Source organism: Dendrobates tinctorius, unplaced genomic scaffold (assembly GCF_039654945.1).
Source record: "Dendrobates tinctorius isolate UK_male_01 unplaced genomic scaffold, ASM3965494v1 ptg000089l, whole genome shotgun sequence".
In the NCBI taxonomy this organism is placed as follows: domain Eukaryota; kingdom Metazoa; phylum Chordata; class Amphibia; order Anura; family Dendrobatidae; genus Dendrobates; species Dendrobates tinctorius.
This window is the reverse complement of record NW_027361757.1, coordinates 1357495-1385456: the sequence shown is the minus strand read 5'-3', so window position 1 is coordinate 1385456 and position 27962 is coordinate 1357495. Positions and strand designations below refer to the sequence as shown.

The 27962-nt window shown below is 42.2% G+C and overlaps 1 protein-coding gene across 1 annotated transcript in view; it reads left to right on the top strand.

The window, feature by feature from the left end:
* Positions 1 to 4917: 4917 nt before the first annotated feature.
* The window catches only part of PSD (pleckstrin and Sec7 domain containing), a 582815-nt gene continuing 559770 nt past the window's right edge, over positions 4918 to 27962 (top strand). The window contains exon 1 of the mRNA XM_073585761.1: positions 4918 to 5129. The gene's annotated coding sequence lies outside the window, so the exon portion shown is untranslated. The remainder of the gene's footprint in view (positions 5130 to 27962) is intronic.

The window sequence follows — 27962 nt, the reverse complement described above, 5'->3', positions numbered from 1 at the left end:
CAAGGAGTTCAGTCTTTGACAGGTTTGGTTTCAGATATAGTGAGGACATGATGTTAGACACAGCGTTTAGACAATCGCCGGTGTTTTCTAGAAAGGCTGGCTTGATGTCAGGAGAAGAAGCGTATAATTGGGTGTCATCAGCATAGAGATGGTACTGGAAAACAAATCTACTGATTGTTTGACCAATAGGGGCAGTGTACAAAGAGAAGAGGAGGGGGCCTAGAACCGATCCTTGAGGAACCCCAACAGTAAGGGGAAGGTGAGAGGAGGAGGAACCGGCAAAAGATACAGTAAAGGAGAGGTCAGAGAGATAGGAGGAGAACCAGGAGAGAACAGTGTCCTTGAGGCCAATGGAATGGGGCATAGTGAGGAGGAGCTGATGATCCACAGTGTCAAATGCTGCAGAGAGATCCACGAGAATTAGCATGGAGTAATGACCATTTGATTTAGCTGTTAGTAGATCATTAGAGACTGTAGTGAGGGCAGTTTCAGTAGAGTGTAAAGAGCGGAAACCGGATTGGAGAGGGTCGAGAAGAGAGTTATCAAAGAGATAGCGGATAAGACGGGAGTGGACCAGGCGTTCCAGGAGTTTAGAGATGAAGGGAAGATTAGAGACAGGTCTATAGTTAGCGGCACAGTTTTGGTCGAGGGATGGTTTTTTAAGTAGTGGATGTATGATGGCATGCTTAAATGAGGAGGGAAAGATACCAGAAGAGAGAGAGAGGTTAAATATTTTAGTTAGGTGAGGGGTGACAGCAGGGGAAAGGGACTGGCGGAGATGTGACGGAAATGGGTCACTGGTGCAAGTGGTTGGGCGAGAAGATGCAAGGAGCATATGGGAAGGAGAAGTGCAACGAAAGCAGTGAACCTGTGCAAGTTACCGCCATGACACATATCAATTCAAACCCTGATTTCTTAATAATGGAGGAATGGACTGGTTATGTAAAGGTATTGCTGGAATGGTCTTTGAAAGAGCTACATTCACATATTATAAAAAGTTAAAAAGTTTGGGGGGTGAAATCCTGCACACAGATTCCCTTTAATAACATTTGTAAGTTTTCTCTCCTGACAGGAAAGGGGTGATGAAAACAACAGGTTTTTCACTTTTTTACGCTCTCTTGCTAGCTAGTCCGATAAAATTGAACTCAATAATACTGAATCTGTTTGCAACTTCCACCCAGTTTTCCCTGGGATTTTTTCTCAATTATATAATACAATGAATAGTGCAATTATACATTTCCTTTTTTTTCGATAAAAGCAAATCGCATAACCAACCTGTTGCCTGAGCGTTGGCACCATAAATGAATGTATAAATTGAATCAGTTGAAAAACAGCTGTTTGGCTTACCAGTTTAGGGCTTATTCACACTTTGCCTTTTTGCCGCCTTTTTTCAGCTCATTTTTGCCACAGAAAAAAACAGCATTTTACAGTACCAGCAAACTGAATGAGATTTTAGAAATCGAATGCACATGCTGCTTGTTTTTCCTTGCAGTCTTCAAAGCATTTTTTTATTCTACAGCATGTCATTTCTTTCAGCATTTTTCATTTATTCAACGCAAGTAAAAACTCACAGAAAAACGTCGCAAAATGCATGTATTTTATGCAGCGCTTTTCCTGCCAATACACTACATGTGTGCCTTTAGAAGTAAATTGTAAAGCCATTGTCTGCCTGTATGCTGCAGCAGGTTGGGTGGCTGTCGTGCACTACAGGGATAACCACCAGATGGCGAGGAAGAGAGGTGACAGGAGCTCACCTCAAGCGAAGACCGGTAGAGCTGAGCAAATACCGCTAGGGGGCAGTAGAGAGGTAGTACAAGCCAAGTCAGCAATAGCCAGGAATGCAGTGTCAGAGAGGAAGGAAGGAGCAAGGTCTGAAGCAAACCAGAGATCAAAAAAGCCAGTCAGGAGCGTGGTAACAAGAGGACGAAATGAAAGCACAGCCAAAAACACACCAAAGGTCAGAGCCAGACAGAACAACCCAAAACAGCAATGGAAGACAGATGGGCAGGGCAGAAGTTAAACCGGGTCATACACTGCAGAGAACCTTCACACAAAAAACACTAAGTCAGAGATAGGGAAAGGGGCAAATATAAATACAGGCAGACAGGTAGCAAAGGACACACTCAAGGTTTGCTAGGTCAGCAGCTCTTACCGAAGACATGAACTATCACTGACATCAGTTGCCAGCCACAACATAGGGAAATAGCCACCCACACACCAGAGAGAGGCAGAGAAGGTTAACACCCGCCTGACCAGGTCGGGAAGTAGAAAGCAAACCCTGACCTGAATCATGACAGTGACCTTGTGTTCTTGACCATGGATGGACCCGTAGCTATCATACTCTGGTGGCATATTCTATAAAAATGCCTTAAATGTTTGTTTTGGGAATACCCCTTTAGGGTTTTATGCACACTGCTACATAGTGTGCACAGAGTCTTGCAAACACAGGCATTCAGTTTGGCTTTGTATTATAGAGATTTGGCATTCAGTGGAACATGGCACAAGAATGAAAGATCCTTATGCCTTTATATAAAATTGGAAGACTTACAAAGGGTAGAGCAGGGCTGTATAGAAATCTGTTTGTGTTGTATTACATCTTCATACTAGTTGCAGATTTTACACATCTGTAATCCTGTACTACAGAGGATGGGACACACTTTGGAAATAAATACTGTATTGACATAGAAGAACATATAACAAAAATAAAAAATAAGAAATGTATCTTTATTATCTTTTTGTGACAAAATCGTTCTGCTGTTTTCCCAGTGTTAGGCAGTAACTATTATCATGGATATTGGCTTCCCGCTGCAGTACGGACGTGGCTTTCATACAGTGGAAGCTGCTATAGCCCAAATGAGATTTTCTGTTTAGCATGATAAGGATTAAAAAGGCCTTATGCCGGCCAAATTAGCAAATTGGCTCAGCGTTTTTACTGGCTTAACTGTCTTCTTACATGGAAACAAAGACTTTATAGATCTGTACAGTAGGAGACCAGTACCTTACATTTCCTAAAGGCACACACTGTCATGCTTTTCTTTATTATAGTGGCATGCAAGAGAGAGAAAGAAAGAGGGGAAAGAAAGAAAACAGAGTGAGAGAAAGAAAGATGGGAAAGAAAGAACAGAGAGAGCGAGAGAAAGAAAGAAAGAACAGAGAAAGAGAGGAAAGGAAGAACAGAGAGTGAGAAAGAACAGAGAGAAAGAAAGAAAGAGGGGAAAGAAAGAACAGAGAAAGAAAGAACAGAGAGAGAAAGAAAAAAAAGATTAGAGAGAAAGAGCAGAGAGGGAAAGAAAGAACAGAGAGAGAGAAAGAAACAGAGAGAAATATTCTATAAAGATACTATAGCAGACCAGCTCCCATTGTAGTGCCCACCTGAGCCTCCCGATGCAGGAAATATCATGATCCGCTCACATGGCCGGCATCCCCGAATCCAAGGCGATCCCGCTGTTCGCGCTGTTGGAGGAGGACACGGTGGTGGATCTGAAGCATTCCCTGAAGTACCTCTTTGGTTCAGTCAAAATCTCCCGAAATTACCTCGTTTCCGGTCACCTTTTAGCACGTCACTTCCGCTAGAACGTCACATGCAAGTTTTAAAGTGCTCCTTGGGGCTCCGTCATGTACTCCTGTGTCCGCGGGAAAAGTAAGCTCTGGACTGGGGCAGTCGCTCTCTCAAAATCGGGACTGTTCCGCTGGATCCAGGACGGTTGTGAGGTATGAATGCTCCCCACCATACACATCGTATACGCACGGCTCCGCACACCTCATACACACACGGTTCCGGTTTCTATGCCTCGTACACACACGGCTCCGCTCCATACACCCAGTACACCCCCAGCTCTTGTCTGCTCCATAAACACACGGCTCCATTCCGTACACCTCGTACACGCGCGGCTCCGCTCCGTACACCTCGTACACGTGCGGCTACACTCCGTACACCTCGTACACGCGCAGCTACGCTCCGTACACCTCGTACACGCGCGGCTACGCTCCGTACACCTCGTACACGCGCGGCTACGCTCCATACACCTCATACACACATGGCTCCGTACACCTCGTACACACACGGCTACGCTCCGGTACACCTTGTACACACGGCTCTGCTCCGTACACACACGGCTCTGCTCCATACACACAGCGGGTGCTCTATACACACACAGCTCTGCTCCGTACACACACAGCTCTGCTACATCTCCCCTTTAAACCCCTCCTGACCCCACACAGAAACTTCCTCTCATCCAGCACCATGACGACCAGCACAGAAGTGTCCTTCATACACGGAGGCCCCTGATCAAGTGACCCCCTGACTCCTCCCTTCCTGCCATGGAGCAGGTGCCAAACCGCAGCGGAGTCCACTCAAAGAATTGACATTCTGCGAATTTGAAACCGCAGAAAAATCGCGTGGAAAATTCCGCACTGTCTGCACTGCGGTTTTCATTTTACATAGGTTATAATGGTACTGTACATCGCAGCAAAAACTGCTGCGGATCCGCAGCAGAATCCGCAGCGTGTGCACACACCCTAAGAGCTGCCAGTCTTCCACATGCAGTGCCCCAGCGACAGGCACATGCTATTCACAGTTTTGCTCGATGTCTCATTTCTATATTTTGTATAACAAGTGGACTGCAGACTACAGTTTGCTAAAAATCTGTAGGTAAACCATAGCATAACTTTAATTCTCCCAAAGGGTCAGGTAAATATAGCGTTTCCAGAAATATTTAATAAAAAGATTACTTTTTTTTCCTAACATGTTTCGTAAAATGTTTTCAAAGTAGAACTTCATTTTTGTGTTTTTTTTAACTATATCCAGAATGTAAGGATTTTTCGTCGATTCTAGAACTCCTGACGGGTGTGCTATTTCAGGGATTTCTTTTTGTATATATTTGGTATTTAACAGTCGTGCCCCTCCAGCTGTGTGTTCTCCGTGACTGATTGTTATCTACCCTTTGTTCAGCCAGGACTACAGCCTCCCCAATGGGACAGTCTATTCTGCAGTTGTGAGCATGCTCAGATGGAAGCTATATATTATCTTAGAGCTGTCTTTTCAGCACCACAGGATTGTAAGCCACCCAAGTTGTTTCTTCTCCTCCTCTGATCCAGCCAGTGGGGCACATGTGTTCCTGCCAGTGCAGGTGGGTAGAGCGCTGAGGATGTAAGGTAGGTGTATGGTGTATCTGCAGGAGGAAGGTGCTGGCACAGACAGAACAGGGTGGGTCTGCAGCCGGCTAGAGGACACCTTGGGAGAGATGCAACATTGCAGGCTGCGCTCAGTCTCACTAGCTTCTTCTACACAGATTAATATCACAGACATGCCTGTTAGTGATTGCAGCCTCTTAGAAATAGAAAACAGATTTGCAACCGGTTACCATAACGACAGATTTCTCAATCCGTAAAATACAGCATGATCTGTTTTCGCTATCCTCCAAGGGTATCTCCTCACCGGTATTAAAAAGTTAAGTTGAGGTTAATAGGATCGGGGTGCGTTTTTTAGGTATTTTTCAGAATGCATGCGATTTCACCCTTTTAGCTCATCCGGCTCATGCTAAATTGCGGTCATTTAGCCTTCTGAGTAGCTAAGGGAAATGCATATTTTACAGCTGGAGACAAAATCTTACCTGACCCCGTAAGCGGCGGCGTCAGCACCACCTCAAGATTCACACTGCAGAGGACATAGGAGTTAAGATTCTACTTATGTCATTCTCAACGCTTGAAATGCTTCTTTACCCTCTAATTGTAGCCCATAGTCCTATGTAATTAATATTAGTAATTGTCTTTATTTCCTTGCCCCCATTTTCTAATCGAGTCATTTTGATTTGAGCATTATTACCGTAAATCAGAAATTAATTTCTTTCTTACAGTAATTGAAAAAAATGTTTTATTGTTACATTTTACCGACAGCAATTCTATGGAATACATTGCCCATGCTGAGTTCATCTTGTGATATATGTATATTAACTAAATTTACTCTTAGAAGCATTTAATGTTTGTATTTAAAATTTATTACAGTTCATTCATATATTATACATGTATATATATATGTGTGTGTATGTATATATATATATCTATATATATATATTTATGTGTTTGTATGTTTATATATACAGAGCCTTGAAAAAGTGTTCGTACCCCATGAACGTTAACATATTTTAGTGTTACAACCACAAACTTAAATGTAATTTTGGGGATTTTATGTGATACACCAACACAAATGGACAAGTATGGAAGGAAATGATACACAGTTTTCTAAATTTAAAAAAAATGTAAACCTGAAAATTGTGATGTTCGTTTGGATTCAGCCCCCTGTAGTCTGATACCCCTAAATAAAATCCTGAATAATCAATTGCCTGAAGAAGTCTCATAATTAGTAAAGTCAGTACACCTGTGGGTAATTTATTGTTTATTTATTTGTTTGAGAACATTAGGGATCAAACAGTATAATGAAAACCAAGGGTTACACCAGACAGATCAGGGATAACATTGTGGAGAAGAGTAAAGCAGGGTTAAGTTATAACAAAAATACCGCAATCTCTGAACATCTCATGGAGCACTGTTCAATCCATCATCCAGAAATGTAAAGTGTATGGCACAATTGCAAACCTACTAAGACATGGCTGTCCACCTAAACTGACATCCCAAGGAAGGAGAACACTAATTAGAGAAATTGCCAAAAGGCTCATGATCATTCTGGAGGAGCTGCAGTGTTTTACAGTTCAGGTAAGATAATTAATCGGCCTACAGGGCAACTATTAGTCATATACTTCAAAAACCAAGTCTTTACGGAGGGGTGGCAAAAATAAAGCCATTTTGAAAGCAAGTCATGTGAAGTCCTATTTACAGTTTGCAAAAAGCCATGTACTGAACACAGTTATATTGTGAAAGAAGGTGTTCTGGTCAGATTAGACCAAAGATGAATTTTTGGGGTTAAATGCAAAATACTGTGGCATAAAACTAACTTTGCAAATCACCCTTAAAATACTATCCCCACTGTCAAACATGATTGAGGCAGCATCATGCTGTGGGGCTGCACTTCTTCACAAGGATAAGGAAGGTAGTCAGAGTTGATTGCAAGATGAATGGAGGCAAATACAGGGCAAACCTAGGGGAAAACCTGTTAGTGACTGCAAAAAACTTGTGACTGGGCCTCAGTTTCACCTTCCCACAGGACATGACCCTAAACATACTGCTAGAGCAACAATGGATGGTTTAGATTAAAGCATATTCATGTGTGTCAATGGCCCAGTCAGAGTCCAGACCTAAATTTCATTGAGAATCTGTGGCAAGACTTGAAAATTGCGGTTCAGATGCATCCATCCAATGTCTCTGAGCTAGAACTAGTTTGCAAAGAAGAATGGGTAAAACTTTCAGTCACTAAAAGTACAAAGCTGTGAAAGACATACTCAGAAGACTTGCAGCAGTAATTGCAGTGAAAGGTGGTTCAACAATGTACCATATATATTCTTGTATAAGCTGAGATTTTCAGCCCATTTTTTGGGGCTGAAAGTCCCCCTCTCAGCTTACATGTGAGTCAAATATGCCAGGGGGTCGGAGGGGTAGCGGGGGAGTCAGATCATACTTACCCCCCCGGCGCATCTCTGCAGCCCCCCTGCTTCTCCCACGGTCTCAGGCTCCTTCCTTCAGCGGTCACGTGGTACCGCTCATTAAAGTCATGAATATGTGCACGCGTAGTTAGTGCGCGCCGCGCCCTCTGCCTGAACAGTCACTGACAGAGGACCCGGAAGACAGAGTGGCGCTCAGTGGTGGACTGGGACAGGTGAATATAGCAGGTGCTGGGGCTCTGAGCCAGCGGTGACACAGGCACCTGTCCCCCCATAGCGCGCCAGTGTCCCCGCCTGCTCAGGACACCGGCACCTGGCCCCCAGCGACGAGAGGTGAGTATGTCATTTTTTTTTATTTGCAGCTGCAGCAACAGCATATGGGGCCTATTCTATGGAGCATCTTATGGGGCCATAACCTTTATGCAGCAGCATATGGAGCATAGTATTCTATGGAGCATCTTATGGGACCATTATTAACCTTTGTGCAGCATTATATGGGGTGTATTTTGTATGGAGCATTTATGGGGCCATCATGAACTGTATGGAGCATTATATGGGGCTCCTGATTCAATATGGATATTCAAAAACATTTAACCTACTGATGTCTCAATTAATTTTACTTTTATTGGTATCTATTTTTATTTTTGAAATGTACCAGTAGCTGCTGCATTTTTCACCCTAGGCTTATAGTCAATAAGTTTTCCCAGTTTTTGGGGCAAAATTAGTTGGGGTCGGCTTATACACGAGTATATACGGTATTTACTAAAAGAGGCCTGAATACAAATGCAGGTCACAATTTTCTGATTTATATTTTTAAAGTAGTTAGAAAACCATGTATCATTCTCTTTACATATCACAAATACTTGCTACTTTGTGTTATGTCACATAACATTCGCCCCCAAAATACATACAAAATATATATAAGTTTGTGAGTGTAGCTTGAAAGAAAGTGGAAACGTTCACTGCATATGAATACTTTTTCAAGGCACTGTATATATGTGTGTTTGCATATTTATATATACTGTATATTATAAAAAAAATTTAGCATGTAATAACGTTTAGCAAAATCAAGGCGCAGCGGAGGCCTTTTAAGTTATCTGAAATTAAAGTAAATTAAATTAGTTTTATGCAGCATCTGGTACATATCTTTCAGCTGCATACAATACACAAATTACTGCATGACCACAAACACAAATATGATATTTGTTGTCACATAGGAAAGCTCTTTTAAAAATAGTGTTTTAAACAGTGCTAAATAGTTACTAGTACAATTTTATAGCATGTGATAGAATCCACTTCAGCACCCAGGAAATTCTGTTGACCCTTATGCACCTCCATGTCTCTCTGATTTTACACCATAGTTATTTTCTAGCAGATTCTATTAGAGACTGTGAGAAATATCTGGAATGCTGCATTGCATGCTGTATTATGGAAGTGTTACTGTTAACCCATTTCTGACATTAGACGTGCTATCCCATCCATGTGCTCTGGGCCCGTATGCCCATGGACGGGATAGTACGTCATGTGCGATCATCCGCGCTCACGGGGGAAGCGCGACTGATCGTGACCGAGTGTCAGCTGATTCTCACAGCTGACACCCAGCACTAAGTGCCAGTAGCGGTCACAGACCGCTCCTAGCACTTTAACCCCCGGAACACTGCGATCAAACATGATCACAGCATTCCAGAGCCGGCAGAGGGGATGTCAGGATCGGAGACCTCACGGCAAGACGTGGGGTCCCGATCGCTGCTGTGGAGACTCGATGTCGTCATGATGTCAACCGGGTCTCCAGACCTGAGAGACTTCCTGTCATGCGCAGTGATGACCAGGAAGTCTCACAGGTCAGTGTAATAGAAGCTGCAGCGCTGACAGCTTCTATATCATGCAGATCTACATGCTATAGAAGCCATCAGCCTGCACAAAATGAGTGTCCCATAGTGGGACAAAGTGTAAAACTTAGAATGCAACAACAAAAAAAATTTTTCTAAATCATTGTAAAAATATATATATAAAATAATAATAAAAAAAAATCAATATTTATTTGATCACTAAATAAATATTGGAATGAAAAAAAAAATCTAAACAATAAAAGTACACATACAGTGGGGCAAAAAAGTATTTAGTCAGTCAGCAATAGTGCAAGTTCCACCACTTAAAAAGATGAGAGGCGTCTGTAATTTACATCATAGGTAGACCTCAACTATGGGAGGCAAACTGAGAAAAAAAAATCCAGAAAATCACATTGTCTGGTTTTTTTTCTTTTTATTTGCATATTATGGTGGAAAATAAGTATTTGGTCAGAAACAAAATTTCATCTCAATACTTTGTGATATATCCTTTGTTGGCAATGACAGAGGTCAAACGTTTTCTGTAAGTCTTCACAAGGTTGCCACACACTGTTGTTGGTATGTTGGCCCATTCCTCCATGCAGATCTCCTCTAGAGCAGTGATGTTTTTGGCTTTTCGCTTGGCAACATGGACTTTCAACTCCCTCCAAAGGTTTTCTATAGGGTTGAGATCTGGAGACTGGCTAGGCCACTCCAGGACCTTGAAATGCTTCTTACGAAGCCACTCCTTCGTTGCCCTGGCGGTGTGCTTTGGATCATTGTCATGTTGAAAGACCCAGCCATGTTTCATCTTCAATGCCCTTGCTGATGGAAGGAGGTTTGCACTCAAAATCTCACGATACATGGCCCCATTCATTCTTTCATGTACCCGGATCAGTCGTCCTGGCCCCTTTGCAGAGAAACAGCCCCAAAGCATGATGTTTCCACCACCATGCTTTACAGTAGGTATGGTGTTTGATGGATGCAACTCAGTATTCTTTTTCCTCCAAACACGACAAGTTGTGTTTCTACCAAACAGTTCCAGTTTGGTTTCATCAGACCATAGGACACTCTCCCAAAACTCCTCTGGATCATCCAAATGCTCTCTATCAAACTTCAGACGGGCCCGGACATGTACAGGCTTAAGCAGTGGGACACGTCTGGCACTGCAGGATCTGAGTCCATGGTGGCGTAGTGTGTTACTTATGGTAGGCCTTTTTACATTGGTCCCAGCTCTCTGCAGTTCATTCACTAGGTCCCCCCGCGTGGTTCTGGGATTTTTGCTCATCGTTCTTGTAATCATTCTGACCCCACGGGGTGGGATTTTGCGTGGAGCACCAGATCGAGGGAGATTATCAGTGGTCTTGTATGTCTTCCATTTTCTAATTATTGCTCCCACAGTTGATTTCTTCACTCCAAGCTGGTTGGCTATTGCAGATTCAGTGTTCCCAGCCTGGTGCAGGGCTACAATTTTGTTTCTGGTGTCCTTTGACAGCTCTTTGGTCTTCACCATAGTGGAGTTTGGAGTCAGACTGTTTGAGGGTGTGCACAGGTGTCTTTTTATACTGATAACAAGTTTAAACAGGTGCCATTACTACAGGTAATGAGTGGAGGAAAGAGGAGACTCTTAAAGAAGAAGTTACAGGTCTGTGAGAGCCAGAAATCTTGATTGCTTGTTTCTGACCAAATACTTATTTTCCACCATAATATGCAAATAAAATGAAAAAAAACCAGACAATGTGATTTTCTGGATTTTTTTTTCTCAGTTTGTCTCCCATAGTTGAGGTCTACCTATGATGTAAATTACAGACGCCTCTCATCTTTTTAAGTGGTGGAACTTGCACTATTGCTGACTGACTAAACACTTTTTTGCCCCACTGTATTTGGTATCGCCGCATCCGTGACGACTCGACCTATAAAACTGTCCCACTAGTTAACCCCTTTAGTGAACCCCATAAAAAAACAAGGCAAAAAAACAATGCTGTATCATCATACCACCAAACAAAAAGTGTAATAACAGGCGATCAAATAGACAGATATAAATAAACATGGTACCGCTGAAAACACCATCTTGTCCCACAAAAAACAAACTGCCATACAGCATCATCAGTGAAAACATAAAAAAGTTATAGCTGTAAGAATAAAGCAATGCAAAAATAATTATTTTTTCTATAAAATAATATTTATTATATAAAAGCACCAAAACATAAAAAAGATATAAATGAGGTATCACTGTAATTGTACTGATCTGAAGAATTTAACTGCCTTATCAATGTTACCACACACGGAATGGTGTAAACACACCCCCCAAAAAAAATTCATGCATTGCTGGTTTTTGCTCATTCTGTCTTCCAAAAATCGGAATAAAAAGCGATCAAAAAATGTCATGTTCCCGAAAATGGTACCAATAAAAACGTTTACTCATCCTGCAAAACACAAGACCTCACATAACTCTGTGGGCCAAAATATTGAAAAATTATAGCTCTCAAAATGTGGTGATGCAAAAGCTATTTTTTGCAATAAAAAGCGTCTTTTAGTGTGTGACAACTGCCAATCATAAAAACCCGCTATTAATAGTAAATCAAACCCCCTTTATCACCCCTTAGTTAGGGAAAAATAATAAAATAAAAAAATGCATATATTTCAATTTTCCCATTAGGGTTAGGGCTAAAGTTAGGGTTAGGGTTGGGGCTAAAGTTAGGGTTAGGGTTGAGGCTAAAGTTAGGGTTGGGGCTAGAGTTGGGGTTAGGGTTTGGATTAGAGTTGGTATTAGGGTTAGGGTTGGGATTAGGGTTAGAGTTGAGATTAGGGTTTGGGTTGGGATTAGGTTTAGGGGTGTATTAGGGTTAGGTTTGTGGTTAGGGTTATGGTTAGGGTTGGGATTAGGGTTAGGGGTGTGTTGCGGTTAGGGTTGGAGTTAGAATTGGGGTTTTTCCACTGTTTAGGCACATCAGGGGCTCTCCAGACCCAACATGGCGTCTGATCTCAATTCCAGCCAATTCTGTGTTGAAAAAGTCAAACGGTGCTCCTTCCCTTCCAAGCTCTGCCATGCGCACAAACAGTGGTTTACTCTCACACAGAGGCGTAGCTAGGGTTTTAGTTCAGGGGGGTGAAACTTCTGAGTGGGTCCCTAACCAGGTAACTTTGATTACAACTCAGTGATGCACCCTAATAGTGGATGTAGGGGATGACTGCGCTGTTACTGAAAATAATCTCTATATAAAGACCAACATGGATATTACCGCCATATGGTCAATGGTAAATACCAGTCCTACAAAACATATAAGTGATTACTGCACAGTTATAGTTGGTGACTTACCGCTGACGTTCTTTCTGATGGAATCGTTCACTTTTCACGTCTTTTCCATCTGGCCCAGACCGACAATGACAACGTCTCCAGCCAGGACTCGGCTACAGAGAATACAACAAAGACACGTTTCACTTCTCATACTCCAGCCCCAGCCCCATCACCATGTATCCTATTACTGCACCTGATACCCCTGATACCCTAATGCGGAGCCGCTGTTGCTATATGTGTCCCTATTACTTCACCTATTGTGTGGTTCTGTGTGACCTCTAAATTCTAAAGCATCCCTCTGTAATATAGTAATGTCGGGTGCAAGTGTCCAAGAAAACAGTGCCCATATTTTGTCCCCTAGAATGTAATATTGCCCTCTGTGTGCCCCGTTTGACAGTCACAGTAACCTGAGTTCCCCTATAACAATAAGTGCCCACTTTACATTTAATAAAGTCCTGAGTCTCCCCCTGTACAGCTCCCCTATACACAGTATAATGCCCCCTCACTATATACATACTGACCCCTTAGTATCCCCCAATGATGGCTCCAACACTGTATGATGGCCCCCCTCGCTGTAATCTCCACATTGTGTAATGGCCCCCTTACTGTAATCTCCACCCTGTATGATGGCCCCCTACTGTAGATAGCCTCCATATAGTATAATACACCAGTCCTCAATATAGTATAATGCAGCCCCCATAGGCAGACTCTACAGTATAATGCAGCCACCCCATAGGCAGACTCAATAGTATATTGCAGCCCCCCATAAGCAGACTGTAATGAAAGGCAGCACCCCCCCATAGCCAGACTGTAATATAAGGCAGCACTTCCCCCATAGGCAGACTGTAATATAAGTCAGCACCCCCCCATAGGCAGACTGTTGTACAATGCAGCCCCCCATCCCCTATAGGCAGACTGTAGTATAAGGCAGCACCCCCCATCCCCTATAGGCAGACTGTAGTATAAGGCAGCACCCCCATCCCCTATATGCAGACTGTAACATAAGGCAGCACCCCCACCCTATAAGCAGACTGTAGTATAAGGCAGCCCCCATCCCCTATAGGCAGACTGTAGTATAAGGCAGCACTCCCACCCTATAGGCAGACTGTAGTATAAGGCAGCACAGCACCCCCCATCCCCTATAGGCAGACTGTAGTATAAGGCAGTACCCCCATCCCCTATAGGCAGACTGTAGTATAAGGCAGTACCCCCATCCCCTATAGGCAGACTGTAGTATAAGGCAGTACCCCCATCCCCTATAGGCAGACTGTAGTATAATGCACCCCCATAAAAAAATAAATCCAATACTCACCTCTCTTGCTCCCGGCTGCTGCGCTGCTCACTGCTCCCGCTCATCTCCTGGGAGCGGGCGCCGGGCAGTGATGTCATCATGCCCGCTGTCAGTGAGAGAGGGATGATGGGAGAAGGAGCACTGACACAGCTGAACCTGCAATTGATGACAGGTGGGGGGCCTACTGCTGGCACCGGGCCCCCCGCCTACTCAGGGGCCCATAGCGGCAGTGCAGGGAGATCGATTCTCCCTGCTCTGCCACAGAATGTGCGCGCCGATACAGTTGCAGTAGCGTAGCTCCAGGTGTGCCCCCTCAGAGCGCGGGGCCTGGGGCCACCGCCCCCTCTGCCCCCCGGTAGCTACGCTACTGCTCCCACATATGGGGTATCAGCATACTCAGGACAAATTACACAATAACTTTTGCGGTCCAATTTCTCCTGTTACCCTTGGTAAAATAAAACAAATTGGATCGGAAGTAAATTTTTTTGTGAAAAAAGTTAAATATTCATTTTTTTTAAATATTCAATTACTCCTGTGAATCACCTGAAGGGTTAATAAACTTCTTGAATTTGGTTTTGAGCACCTTGAGGGGTGCAGTTTTTAGAATGGTGTCACTTTTGTGTATTTTCTATCATATAGACCCCTCAAAGTGACTTCAAATGTGATCTGGTCCCTAAAAAATGGTGTTGTAAAAATGAGAAATCGCTGGTCAACTTTTAACCCTTATAACTTCCAAACAAAAAAATTTTTGGTTCCACAATTGTGCTGATGTAAAGTAAAGATGTGTGAAATGTTATTTATTGAGTTTTTTTGTGTGCCATATCTCTGATTTAAGGGCATAAAAATTCAAAGTTGGAAAATTGCGAAATTTTCAACATTTTCGCCAAATTTCCATTTTTTTTCACAAATAAATGCAGGTCATATCAAAGAAATTTTACCACTGTCATGAAAAGTACAATATGTCATGAGAAAACAATATCAGAACCACCAGGATCCATGGAAGCGTTCCAGAGTTTTTATCTCATAAAGGGACATTGGTCAGAATTGTAAAAATTGGCCCGGTCATTTACGTGCAAACCACCCTTGGGGGTAAAGGGGTTAAAGTAGGGTATGGTGTCTGATGGGGGTATTACACAGCGGCACAAATAATACAGTCCTATAGGGTCACTGCGTCCCCCCCACAGAGTGGAAACACACTGCATTTTCATGTGTATAAGTCATAATCTACATCTTTGAATTGTCTTCTGACAAATTATAAAATCTCTATTCAGATGTTTCTAATACGGCTGCTACTACTGCTCCTATGAAAGATTCAACTCATCTTTTTCAGACTACTGAATGCCAAAACTGCCTATGGCGTGGTAGTACAATACTGGCTTCTTTATCATTCTCCAAAAAGGCTCTTTCAGTCTTGCGTAATAAAAAAAAAGTAAGAAAAAAAGCTTACCTTCTACTTCCATGCCATTGTGCTTTGTTGCTACGTAAAAAGGGCTATTCGTACAGTGCAGTGAAACTTCAGTTTATTGCTACGATTAGCTGTCAGTTTTACATTGATACACACCTATAGATCCCATTTCTTGGCCTCAGGTTGATATAGGAATCACTGGCACCCCACAATCACCTTGTTGCGGGCTACCTTAGATTAAAAATCTAGATACTGCTGTTGCTATTGACAGCAGCATAAAAGGGGGTTCAACAACCCCAATAATACAGTTGCAGTAGGGTGTCACCTATAGTATACAGCGGACACCCAGTGCACCCTCGTATGTTGGGTAGTGCTATTCTTTCATTTATCAGCGCTGTGAAAGGTTGCGCTAAAGAATACAGACCCTCAATGACCAGCATAAAAAGGTGTATCAGCAGTCATAAATGGCTTAGGTTTCTTACAATGTTTATACCTTCAGAGCTCTAACTTGATAAATATTTAGGATCTCTACATTGGGCTACCATTTACAAACCTTTACAATTGTGATAAAATGAATAAATAGAGATCCATTTCTTACCCGTGTCTCCTTGCAGACATTTTCAAGTGGTAAAGATATCTACAAAACATGTAGACTAGTGCCATTTCCACATCATTTTGGTATGTGTCCAATCTTTTCCAATTGGGAACCATTTTAATAAAGTAATTTTTACTAGAAAGGCCTTGAGATTAGTTAGTGTCATACATTTCATAGATAGCCTTATTGTTATGTGTGAATTGTTTGGTGAAGTCTCATATGCTTTCTAATGTACAACCCCTGGCAAAAATTATGGATTCACCAGCCTTGGAGGATGTTCATTCAGTTGTTTAATGTTGTAGAAAAAAAGCAGATCACAGACATGGCACAAAGCTAAAGTCAAATCAAATGGCAACTTTCTGGCTTTAAGAAACACTAAAAGAAATCAAGAACAAAAAATGTGGTAGTCAGTAATGGTTACTTTTTTAAACCAAGCATAGGGGATAACTTATGGAATCACTCAATTCTGAGAAAAAAATTAGGGAATCACCCTGTAAATTTTCATTCCCAAAACTAACACCTGCATCAAATTAGATCTGCTCGTTAGTCTGCATCTAAAAAGGAGTGAGCACACCTTGGAGAGCTGTGGCACCAAGTGGACTGACATGAATCATGGCTCCAACATGAGGTATGTCAATTGAAACAAAGGAGAGGATTATCAAACTCTTAAAAGAGGGTAAATCATCACGCAATGTTGCAAAAGATGTTGGTTGTTCACAGCTGTGTCTAAAATCTAGACCAAATACAAACAACATGGGAAGGTTGTTAAAGGCAAACATACTGGTAGATCAAGAAAGACATCAAAGCGCCAAGACCGGAAACTTAAAGCAATATGTCTCCAAAACAGGAAATGCACAACAAATCAAATGTGGAACGAATTGGAGGAAACTGGAGTCAACGTCTGTGACCGAACTGTAAGAAACCACCTAAAGGAAATGGGATTTACACACAGAAAAGCTAAACGAAAGCCATCATTAAGACCTAAACAGAAAAGAAACAATGTTACAATGGGCTAAGGAAAAGCAATCGTGGACTGTGGATGACTGGATGAAAGTCGCATTCTGTGATGAATCGTGAATCTGCATTGGACCAGGTGATGATGCTGGAACTTTTGTTTGGTGCTGTTCCAGTGAGATTTCTAAAGATGACTGGGGGGCTGCATGTAGGTAAAGGCACTGGATAGATGGCTGTCATTACATCTTCAATGAATGCACAAGTTTATGTTGATATTTTGGACACTTTTCTTATCCCATCAATTGAAAGGATGTTTGGGGATGATTAAATCATTTTTCAAGATGATAATGCATCCTGCCATAGAGCAAAAACTGTGAAAACATTCCTTGAAAAAAGACACATTAGGTCAATGTAATGGCCTGCAAATAGTCCAGATCTCAATCCAATTGAAAATCTTTGGTGGAAGAAGTTGAAGAAAATGGTCCATGACAAGGCTCCAACCTGCAAAGCTGATCTGGCAACAACAATCAGAGAAAGTTGGAGCCAGATAGATGATGTGTACTGTTTGACACTCATTAAGTCCATGCCTCAGAGACTGTAAACTGTTAGAAAAGCCAGAGGTGGTGCACCAAAATACTAGTGATGTGTTGGAGTGGTTTTTTGTTGGTTTGTTTTTCATGATTCCATAATTTTTTCCTCAGAATTGAGTGATTCCATATTTTTTTTCCCTTTGCTTGGTTTAAAAAAGTTACCATTACTGACTACCACATTTTTTGTTCTTGATTTCTTTTAGTGTTTCTTAAAGCCAGAAAGTTGCCATTTGAATTGACTTTAGTTTTGTGCCATGTCGGTGATCTGCTTTTTTTCTACAAAATTAAACAACTGAATGAACATCCTCCAAGGCCGGTGATTCCATAGTTTTTGCCAGGGGTTGTAAATTGAAGGCTGAAAATTACTTGACATAGCTGAGTCGCTTTTTAATGGATGCTGCAACACCAAACACTTTCTTTGGTGTCATTATTTGTAGACAATTTTTAAAGATAAAATAAAAATGTATTATCGCTACCATATTTTTTATAGCTGTGGGTGAGAATGATGTAGCTATGGTTTCATATAGATCTATTACCAATGACTTTCACTTGTGGCCGAGAAACAATATTTACAATAGGTGCATAAATTGCTATAAGTATATTGTAGACTTTGCAATCATATGTGTAGGACATATATTGTTCTTTTCCTTACTTATCTACACCATACAGTTTAATGCTGTGTTCACAAACTGTATTTTCTGCCATCCATGAAAACAACTAACAGCACTCGGACCAATGTTGTTTAATAGGGACGTTCAGTTGACCATTTTTTTTTTTTTTTTTTTACATAGCCCAAATGACCACTTGGAAAAAAAAAAAAAAATCGCAGCATGCACTAGTCTCTTCCATCTTTCGGATAAAACTCATATGTTCAAATTTATGTGGGAGCAAAAGGAAAAAAAAACGGATCCCATGTGGATCATCCATATAGCATTCGATTTTTACAGATATGTTGCAATTCTTTAATAGGAAAACGTATCCATTCTTCTAAATTTTCATAACTGTTGATTGATAAAAACTGATGCAATACAGATGAAAAAAAATTGCCCATTTTATGTGGATGGAAATTGGACAATTTAGATATGCTCACGTGACCTTAACCTTGAGACGCATTTACACTAGCTGGTAATCCTTCCGATTCTAACGATAACGACCCATCATATGCAATAGTTGTGCAATGTTGATGTCATGGGGATACCACAACATAGAGGGACCAGAGGATCGCAGCATCTGGTTACTCAAATTCCTGCACTTATTAGAACTGCTTCTCCTTACTTTTAGCAATGTAGGTCATCCTTGCTCTTCTTCTGTTTGTCTCTTGGAGTTCTCCAGAATTATCTCAGCTGTTCTGTGTTGGCCACTTCTCTCAGGCATTTATGGTCACCAATTGCACTGGAGAATTGCTGGTGATAACTTCCTGGTCTAGTGTTGAAAGTGTAGTCTCAATTAGTAGCAGTCGGTTGGTGTTGTTCTCAGGAGATATCTGTGTCGATTTGATATTGTGTGTTTTACCCTAATCCTCTTCCTATTTGGTTTTCCCCCCTTACTGTTCCCTTGATTTCCACTCATTTGTGTTGTGAGTTTATTTGTATGATTGCAATTTTCTTTTATCCCTGTCTGTTTTCCCTGTCTGTCTGGTTTGAGTTATCCTATAAACTTCTGTCCCATACCTCCCTGGGTGGGGGAGGAAACAGTTCAGCATGCACAGTAGGAGCACATAGCAAGGTATGACACCCCAGCATCTCCATCATCAGGGGTAATCTGGGGAACAGGGATAGCCTAGGGTCCCCCTAGTTTGAGAGACAGGGAAGAAGCCCATTGCCCTGGAAAATCCTGCTACAGTATCGTGACAGTTGAGTGACTGAACCATCTGGTCAAAACTGCTTGTTCATCCTGCCTGAAATCATTTACGCAGTAAAAAAAATCTCGCTCATCTTTCAAACATCGTGTAATATAAATGGAGATTGTTCACTCATTCAATTATTAAACCAGTAAAAAAAAGAGAAGTGGAGATTCAAATCCTAAATAGGTTTTTTGTTCATTGGTTGATCGTGTTCTGAGACAATTGTTCAGTAGCACTTGGAACAAGTACATATTAATGTCTTATTGTTCATCGTTATTATTGCAAATGAGACTGTTCATATGAAACTGTGAAATTAATTATCGAACATTTTATCACTTATTTGATTGCATTTTTTGTACAGTATCAACTGAAATGATTGTATAATACTTAATAGATTCATCTAACCAAAATAAATAGTATTACTTATGGGATTTGAACGTTGAACACAAATACACTTCAGATTATCTCTCTCTGTGAACACAGTCCATGATGTTCGATGAAACAGTGTAATGATCGCTAGTCAACCATTAAATTCATGATTCTCATACTATAAAAACACTTGTCTGACATTGTTTGCTAGTCGTGAGTTATCGTATCGTTCATTGTTTAAATGATTATCAGCTCGTCTAAACAAACCCTTGGTCTGACAGGAAATCTGTCAGCAGGATTTCATACCTCAGACTAGTTATACGCAGTGTAAGGTTTTACTCACTCGGCTGCAGGTTGAGGTAAGCACAGGAAGCGGTTTTCATAAAAGTGTCCATCAGGTTTATTTGCTCCATAAACCTGCTTAGGATTAAGCAAACAAAAGATGGCCTTCTGTGGCACAAAATGGAAACAAACAAAAACAAACAGTTCATATAGCACAGCGGATCCGCCCGCTTAGGTCAGTGTCTCAGCAAAACACACTGGAAGCCTCCATACCTCCAGTCACAGACCAAGTGACATAAAACAACCTCCATTAAATAGGCTGTAACCACACCCAGATGTGAGGTATGTGGGTAGCCTGACCCGCCCATCTCTCATAGCTACCCGCAACATGGACACAGGTGAAACAAATTAACCTCTTAGTGCTTTCATGCACTAGAGAAAAAATACTCCAGGTTACATCACACAGACAAGCCATCTCTGTGACACATGCCTCCCATCAACTATGCGACCATTAGCCACACTACAACGGATATACCTCAATTAAAAACAAGTCCAGAAATACTTTTTACATGGCCAGTCCGTTCCTCTGTTTCTAAGAAATCAGTTTTTGAATTTATGTGCAAGTGAGTCTGAAGGACTGTTGTACAACTGAAGCCATTGTCACTGCATCTCTATTCCCCACCCAGCGATGCATCCTCCTGCTTAACTGACAGCCTCTTTGCTGTGTGAATTCCATTAAAGGAGCCATCAGTCAAGCAGGAGGAGGCTTTGCTGGTCGGGAAATAGAGCTGGAGTGACAGAGTGACATCTGATATTTCACAATCAACCCTTTAACGACCCTTTAGACTCATTAAAGGGTTGATTGTAACCTGTAGGATCGCTACTACCAACAGGTGGTGCTATAGAGTTCAAGTCCTCTTTCTCTTTGAAGATGCAATTTGCATATTAAATTTCCCAGAGGAGCATGCACGGCGAATAAGCCTCCTTACTTTGACAAGCCTGAGCTGGTATGTCACTCTCCACAAGAAGAAACCTTGCCCCTTAGACCTCATATTGAAAATGTAAATTTTTTTCACAAAAATCTTGCTTTAGCCCTGCATTTTTTATTTTTGTAAGAGGTAACACCAAAAAGTGAACCTCACAGTTTGTTATCTACTTGTTTACAAGTGCGACCATACCTCACATGTAGTCAAAAAGTTCTGTTTAGACAAACAGCACAGCTTGGAAGGGAAGGGGCACAATTTGAATTTTGGAACACAAGTTTGTTTCTATATGGAATAGATTGTAATATTTGCAGAGCCTGGGTGGTTCAAGAACAACAGAAATCCCCCATAAATATCTAAATTATACGTTATAATGTATTTATCTAGAGAGGTAGTGAGTAGTTTGATACCACCATTTTTTATATAGTTGATGCAACACAAGTTTGAAACGCAGCTCAAATTTTATTGCAGTAGTTTTTCAATGTTCAGAAATTAATCTAATATGGCACCAATGTGAGTACTATATATGGCTGTGCCTATAATAATAGATGGTGCATCATTTTGGTCTTTAGGGTAAAATTGATGGAATTCCAGGACCCATTCAAAGCTTACAAAGACATTGAGCTACTGTATTGTTACACTCCTAGATGAAGTACGTGGTTTGTGGACCCACTATGCCACAGATGGGACTTTCCCCTAGAGGGGCGTGACTAAGCAGCTACCTTGGTGTTTGCTGGAGCCTCTAGTGGCGAGGTCAGGCTTGTGCAGCAGATAGCTGCCAGGTGCAACTCTAGTGCAATATCCAGCTGTAGCTCCTGATCCCAAAGGGCAGAGACGCTACTTCTGCTTCTCAGACAGAGCAGGGCGGCAACTTGGAACAAGTTCAGACAGGACAGCCTCTTGGGGAAATTTCAGGCAGGACAGCCTCTTTGGGAAAGTTCAGACAGGACAGCCTCTTTGGGAAAGTTCAGACAGGAAGGCCTCTAGGGACAAGTTCGGACACAACGGCCCCTCGGGAACAGTACACACAGGACGATCTCTTGGGCCAATTCACACAGGACGGCCATAGAAACAGGTTCTCCTTGTGCAGGCTGGGTGGCCATAGGGATCAGTTTACAGTTCTGCTCCGGGTATTTAGCCCCCAGAGTGACAGATAGGTACCGCCAACGAGGCCACGGGGTATGGACACTACCAAAGCAGTCACAGGAAACAAGGGCTAACTATGGCGGACTCACGGGTACTCAGGATATGTGATACAGGAATACAGGAAAGTATCAGACTTGGGAAGAGGACCGAGCAGCATACAGTTACCCCAAACCACCTAATAAAACTATAGGAGTGGCTCAGGCACCTCCCAATAAGGAAAGTATTATTTATTGGCTGGGAGACACCTTGCAGGTGAATGCACATTTTATTAAATTCTTCCCAACACCTGCAGGGATCACTTACCATGTGCACGCTGCCCCTTTAAGAATGGGAGCATGCACACCCGCACCCTAATCACGCAACTGAGACACAGTGCAGTGTGGACAGAGGAGGAAGAACGCACGGACTGGATCACTCTGGGAATCGCACCGCGGGCTGGGGCGGTGAGTAAGTCAGCGTTAGTGACAGAACGGGACACTATGCAGGGGTGCGGACCACAGAGCTACAGCAACCAAACAAGAAAATCCTTCTAGGAATTATTACTCACAGAAGGAGACATGCCTCCAAAACACATTTGCTGATTATGAAACTTGGTCTTGCTAACAAAACAGTAGTCCTGCCATTGTTTATATTGTAACAGGAAGAATAAACTGTACTGAAATAAAGGGCAAAATGTGGAGGAAAATGCAGCCAACTATGCGGCAAACCTGAGTTTGTTCCAAAGATGAAAGAACAACAGCAGGGCTGGAATTACAGGTTTATCTTTAAGACACTAGTCGTACAGCGTCTATTTAGCGCCATCAATCCCTATTTGAGAGACGAATGTGCCAATAGACGTGGTACACCATAGCAAGCTCCCACCCGCCAAGGTAGGAACCGCTATGTGCACAAAACAACCAATCCCCTACAGAATCCATAAAGTATTGTCTGGTACTGGAGGTGCTGCAAGAACCATGCAGTAAAGCCCATACTATATAAGTACTGAACAGCCTCATTATTAGAGATCCTCCAATAACATGACCATGCTTGTATCACCCATATAAATAATAAATAAGTAATATAAATTAAAACAATTTTTTGCGTAACAAAACATAGTCGTAAAAACAGGCAAACTAAGATGAATGGTCAAAAATGTTTATAGCAAAAAGTTGTAGAACAGAACGGCACTCACCGGGTAGTGTAGTGAAGGCTTTATTGTAAAAGCATATCAGCGGGAGAACGGGTGCAAAAAGGAAATAGCAACGATGATCGTTTCGTGCAGCAAAGGCGCTTCCACAGGTGTGGATTAGCTCATTTTCCTTGATTGTGCACCTAAGGGTAAAACAGTTGTATTGCCGGCTGTGTCTCTTTTATACACGTATAATGGTTCGGATGTGTGGACTATTGTGATGGTGCTCGCCTTCTATTTCTGGACTTTGAATTCAAAAATGTTTATGTGATGATCAAGTCCTGCAATGAATTGTCAGATGACCTGACTTTTTTCAAGAACATTTGTGGGGTCCAGATTCTGGTGTATACAGACGAGGGCATATGAACAAGAATTTGAGTAATAGTTTGGTATGTGAGTGATCAAGTCCTTGAATTAATTGCAAAATGGGGTAAATGTGCTAATAATAATTGTTAATAATATTCTTTTTATTACTTGTCAAATAAAAATTTCTTCTCTACTGGGGCCCACACAATTTGGTCTTATTCATGCCAATTTAATAATGGGAAGTTGTGTGGTAGATTTCAAAACAGGGTTTGATACAAAGGCCTGTTTGTGATGAGCACATGGGGCAATAATACCGGGAATCACTCCTTCTACTGTGCTTCCTACAAACCATCTTTTTTGGGGGACACTGTTGGGTGGGAGTGGCAGGGATAAGTAAATAAAACGTCACTCTGATAGTCTCTGGACATCCTCTGACTTGAAGACTGCCTACTGTGCTGTTGAGTCAAATAGGAGACACTCAACAATTTTCTCCTGGAACTGGGGAAAACTGAGTGCTCCTTGTGACTATAAAGGACAATACTGTTAGAGATAGCAATCTGGATGAGGCAGATTGCTACTTTTTTATACCAGGCCCTGGTCTTCTGCTTCACCAGGTGTGACTGAAGTACCTGGTCTGACAAATCAACGTCTCCCATAAATTTATTATAGTCTGTGTTGCAGACCGGTTTTTGCTTGTCTCTCTCTGGTGGTGCCCAAGTCTCTGACCATCACAGTGGTGTAAGCATGCAGCGTGGTCAGCATGTAGACATCCTTCTTGTCATTCCACTTCACTGCAAGAAGTTGGTCACTTGCAAATGAGAAGGACTCCTCCTTCTCCAAATGTTTGGACACCAATTGCGACGGAAAACATACTCATTTTTTTGGGTCTGTCCCACAGGCCCCGTATTTGCAGCAAGCAGGGATTTGTATAGGGGGATACTCTTGTAGTAATTGTCTGTGTACATGTGGTACCCTTGATAAAGAAAGGGCGTCATTAGTTCCCAGACCTGGGACGCCAATTGTCTGGGGGCAGTTTGGTGGGTTAATTTGGTGGTCCCTACCTTCGCAAATTATAGATGTATATCATGTAGCGCTCTTGCACATTTCTTGTAAAGCTTGGTCCCTCGCTTGGAGGGGATGAATTGGTGGAATGACATGCTGCCTTTGAAACTCATCAAGGACTTGTCAACTGCAACATTTTGCTCTGGGGTATATGAATTTAAAAATAAATATATTAGGAGGGAAATTGGGGTTTCGATTTGATTAGGTGATCGTAGTTGGGGTCAGTTCTTGGGGGGAGCTAGGAATGATCACTAAAATGAAGGAACCACATTAGGGCTTCATAACAAGCTCGGGATATACAATGTGAACAGATTAGGGGCTGATTTCTTTTTAATCTTTCACCTGTTGTACCCTTATTTATTTTGCTAATTTTAAGACCTGCTAGAGAGGGTTACACTGTGGGGTTCTCCCCTTTGTTTGTAATAGTAGAGTTGATGTGTATTTAAAAAACACAGTAGTTGGCTGTAGTCAGTAGTTACTGGGACACATTTATCCAAAATCAAGGAGGTGTTATTTATGGATCAGTGGTGACGAATCACTGCTGGGATATAATGCCCAGACGCCTTACATTACCAAGGGATTATGTAAGGTGTATTGACCAATCCTTCTTGGATAGTGACTAATGATTCACCTATTATACCATAGTGTATCTGCGGACCACCACTTTTAATTGCTTTGTAGCTTTCACTACCTAACCAGCCAGTGCTATTAAAATGTAATAGCCAACCAATAGCCTCCCCAACATGTTTCACCATACTGTCGTCTTCAGGGGTATCGAGGCTAGAAAAGTTATAAAGCAATTAAAAGTGTTGGTCCGCAGCCACACTATGCTATAATAGATGAACTATTAGTCACATGAGGTGATTTACAGAGAGGACTAGCAATTGCCTTTGTAACTGTATCCCAGCAGGGACAGACCATTATAGAGAGGTGATATCACTGAGAGGATGATTATTTACCTGGGTAATTGTATCTCAACAGTGATTAGTCACCTCTGACCCATAAGTAACATCTCGCTGACTATAGGTCTTGGATAAATGTGTCCCAGTATTGCCTGACTACCACCAGTGTTTTATCACATAAAGGTTATTTTTTAGAAGTCTTTAGTTTGGGTTCATTTGTCTTTGGCAATTTGTAAATAGTGAAGAAATTACCCTATGTGGATTCCTTGAACAGTTTTCAGTTGCTCTATATGCGATATGCATACTGAGACGCACAAGCTATCTTGTGGGCGTGTCCGTCCAGTGGGCGTGGCCTCACTCAGTACACTTGTATGGAGCGATGGCGCGCCTACTAGAAAGCTTCTGGCCGGGAATATGCACATCACATACTTCACCACTGTTCAGGGCTCAGAATTCATCGAATTCTCCACACCCACAGTGCGTGTGGTGGGGGGCTTCAAATATCTGCAGTCACACAGAGTAACTACAGACTTACCATTTTAGACCCAGCAACCCCTTTAATAATGAATCAGTTATGCATCGGCAGACTACATTCTCACTTCCTCACTTAATATTTGTGGCTTTCTAAAAGTTTGGCTAAAATACATTATTTATTAACATTTGAGTGCCACTTTCAGACATGGCAGATTTTTAGTGAATGTTTTATACTAAAAATCTACAACAAATGTCAGCATAATGCCAGTGAATGAGGCTTTTAGTTACACACAGTGGAAAAATCTGCATACATTTTAGAACCTACAGAGTTATTTATATTCTTATGTTGCATAAATCATATACATTATGCTACATGAAGATGTACTCTTATCGTATACTGTATGTCTTTTTCTGGCAATTCCATTTAAAGCCTGCCTAACCCGCAAAACTGTCACAGAAATGAACATATTACATAGCAATGTAAAAATGAAATTGCGGTGCACGTGTTCAGTCCATTTTTCCTTCTTTTAACCGCTTCTTGGGATCGGAACCCATGAAGCGGTTAGTAGAAGAAGGATAATCAGTATTTTTGTGTTAGTTATAATTTAATTTATAGAGAAAAGATATGGGTGGGAGAGCCCTTGTTGCCAGAAAAAGCTCATTGGGAAACTGAGTTTTCTTGTACTGTTTTTATTTGTCCCAATTTTTTTACAGTGCACCTTTAAAGGACCCAATAATAGTTAACAAACGGAGAACACTCAAAGAATTAACATGGTGCCAGTAGCGTAGCTATCGGGGGGGGTCAGAAGGGGCAGTCGTCAAGAGCCCAGCGCTCTGAGGGGACCCACACGGAGCTACACTACTGTAACTGATACATTTCCATTCTATGGCAGAGCAGGGAGAATCTGTCTCCCTGCTCTGCCACCCGGCTCCTATGGGGCCCCTGAGCAGGTGGGTATGCCTGGGGCCAGCAGTGGGATCCCCAGCAGTAGGCCCCCCGTCCGTCATTGAAGATTCATCTGTATTGGCTGGATGCCAATACAGCTGACCGCATCGATGAGAGGAGTGTAAAGCCCCCGTGATGCAACAGCGATCTCACCAGCGAGATCGCTGTGTGTGACACTGACCAGCGACTGGCCCTCCTGCCGGTTATCGCTGATTGTCCTGGAATGGCCAGGACATTTTTTTGATTGCTGGTCTCCTGCTGGCCAGCACGCATCACTGCGTGTGACAGGCGGGAGACCAGCGATCAGCGTTCTGGTAACTAAGGTAAACGTTGCGCTTCTAAGTGGCGCGCAGCGCTTACAAACCTGATGTGTACCTTAGATACCAGCGTGCTGTTGCAGGGAGCTGGTAACCAAGGTACACATCGGGTTTCTAAGTGCCGCGCGCTGTTTAGAAACCCGATGTGTACCTTAGTTACCAGCTCCTTGCACCAGCGCGCTGGTAACTAAGGTACACAGTGGGTAACTAAGCGACGTGCGTCGCTTGTTACCCTCCTGACGCTGGTGCTGATCGCTGGTGAAGCTGCCTGTTTGGCAACTCACCAGCGATCATATAGCGACACACCAGCGATCCTGAGAAGGTAATATCATTGTCGGGATCACTGGTGCATCGCTATGTGTGACGGGGCCCTTACGTTCCTTCTCCCATCATCCCCCTGTCAGCGTCTGACATCCCTGACACAAACACCTCAGCGGGCGCAATGACATCACTACTCTTTGGTCTTCACCATAGTGGAGTTTGGAGTGTGACTGCTTGAGGTTGTGGACAGGTGTCTTTTATACTGGTAACAAGTTCAAACAGGTGTTATTACTATAGGTAATGAGTGGAGGACAGAGGAGCCTCTTAAAGAAGTTACAGGTCTGTGAGAGCCGGAAATCTTGCATGTTTTTAGGTGACCAAATACTTATTT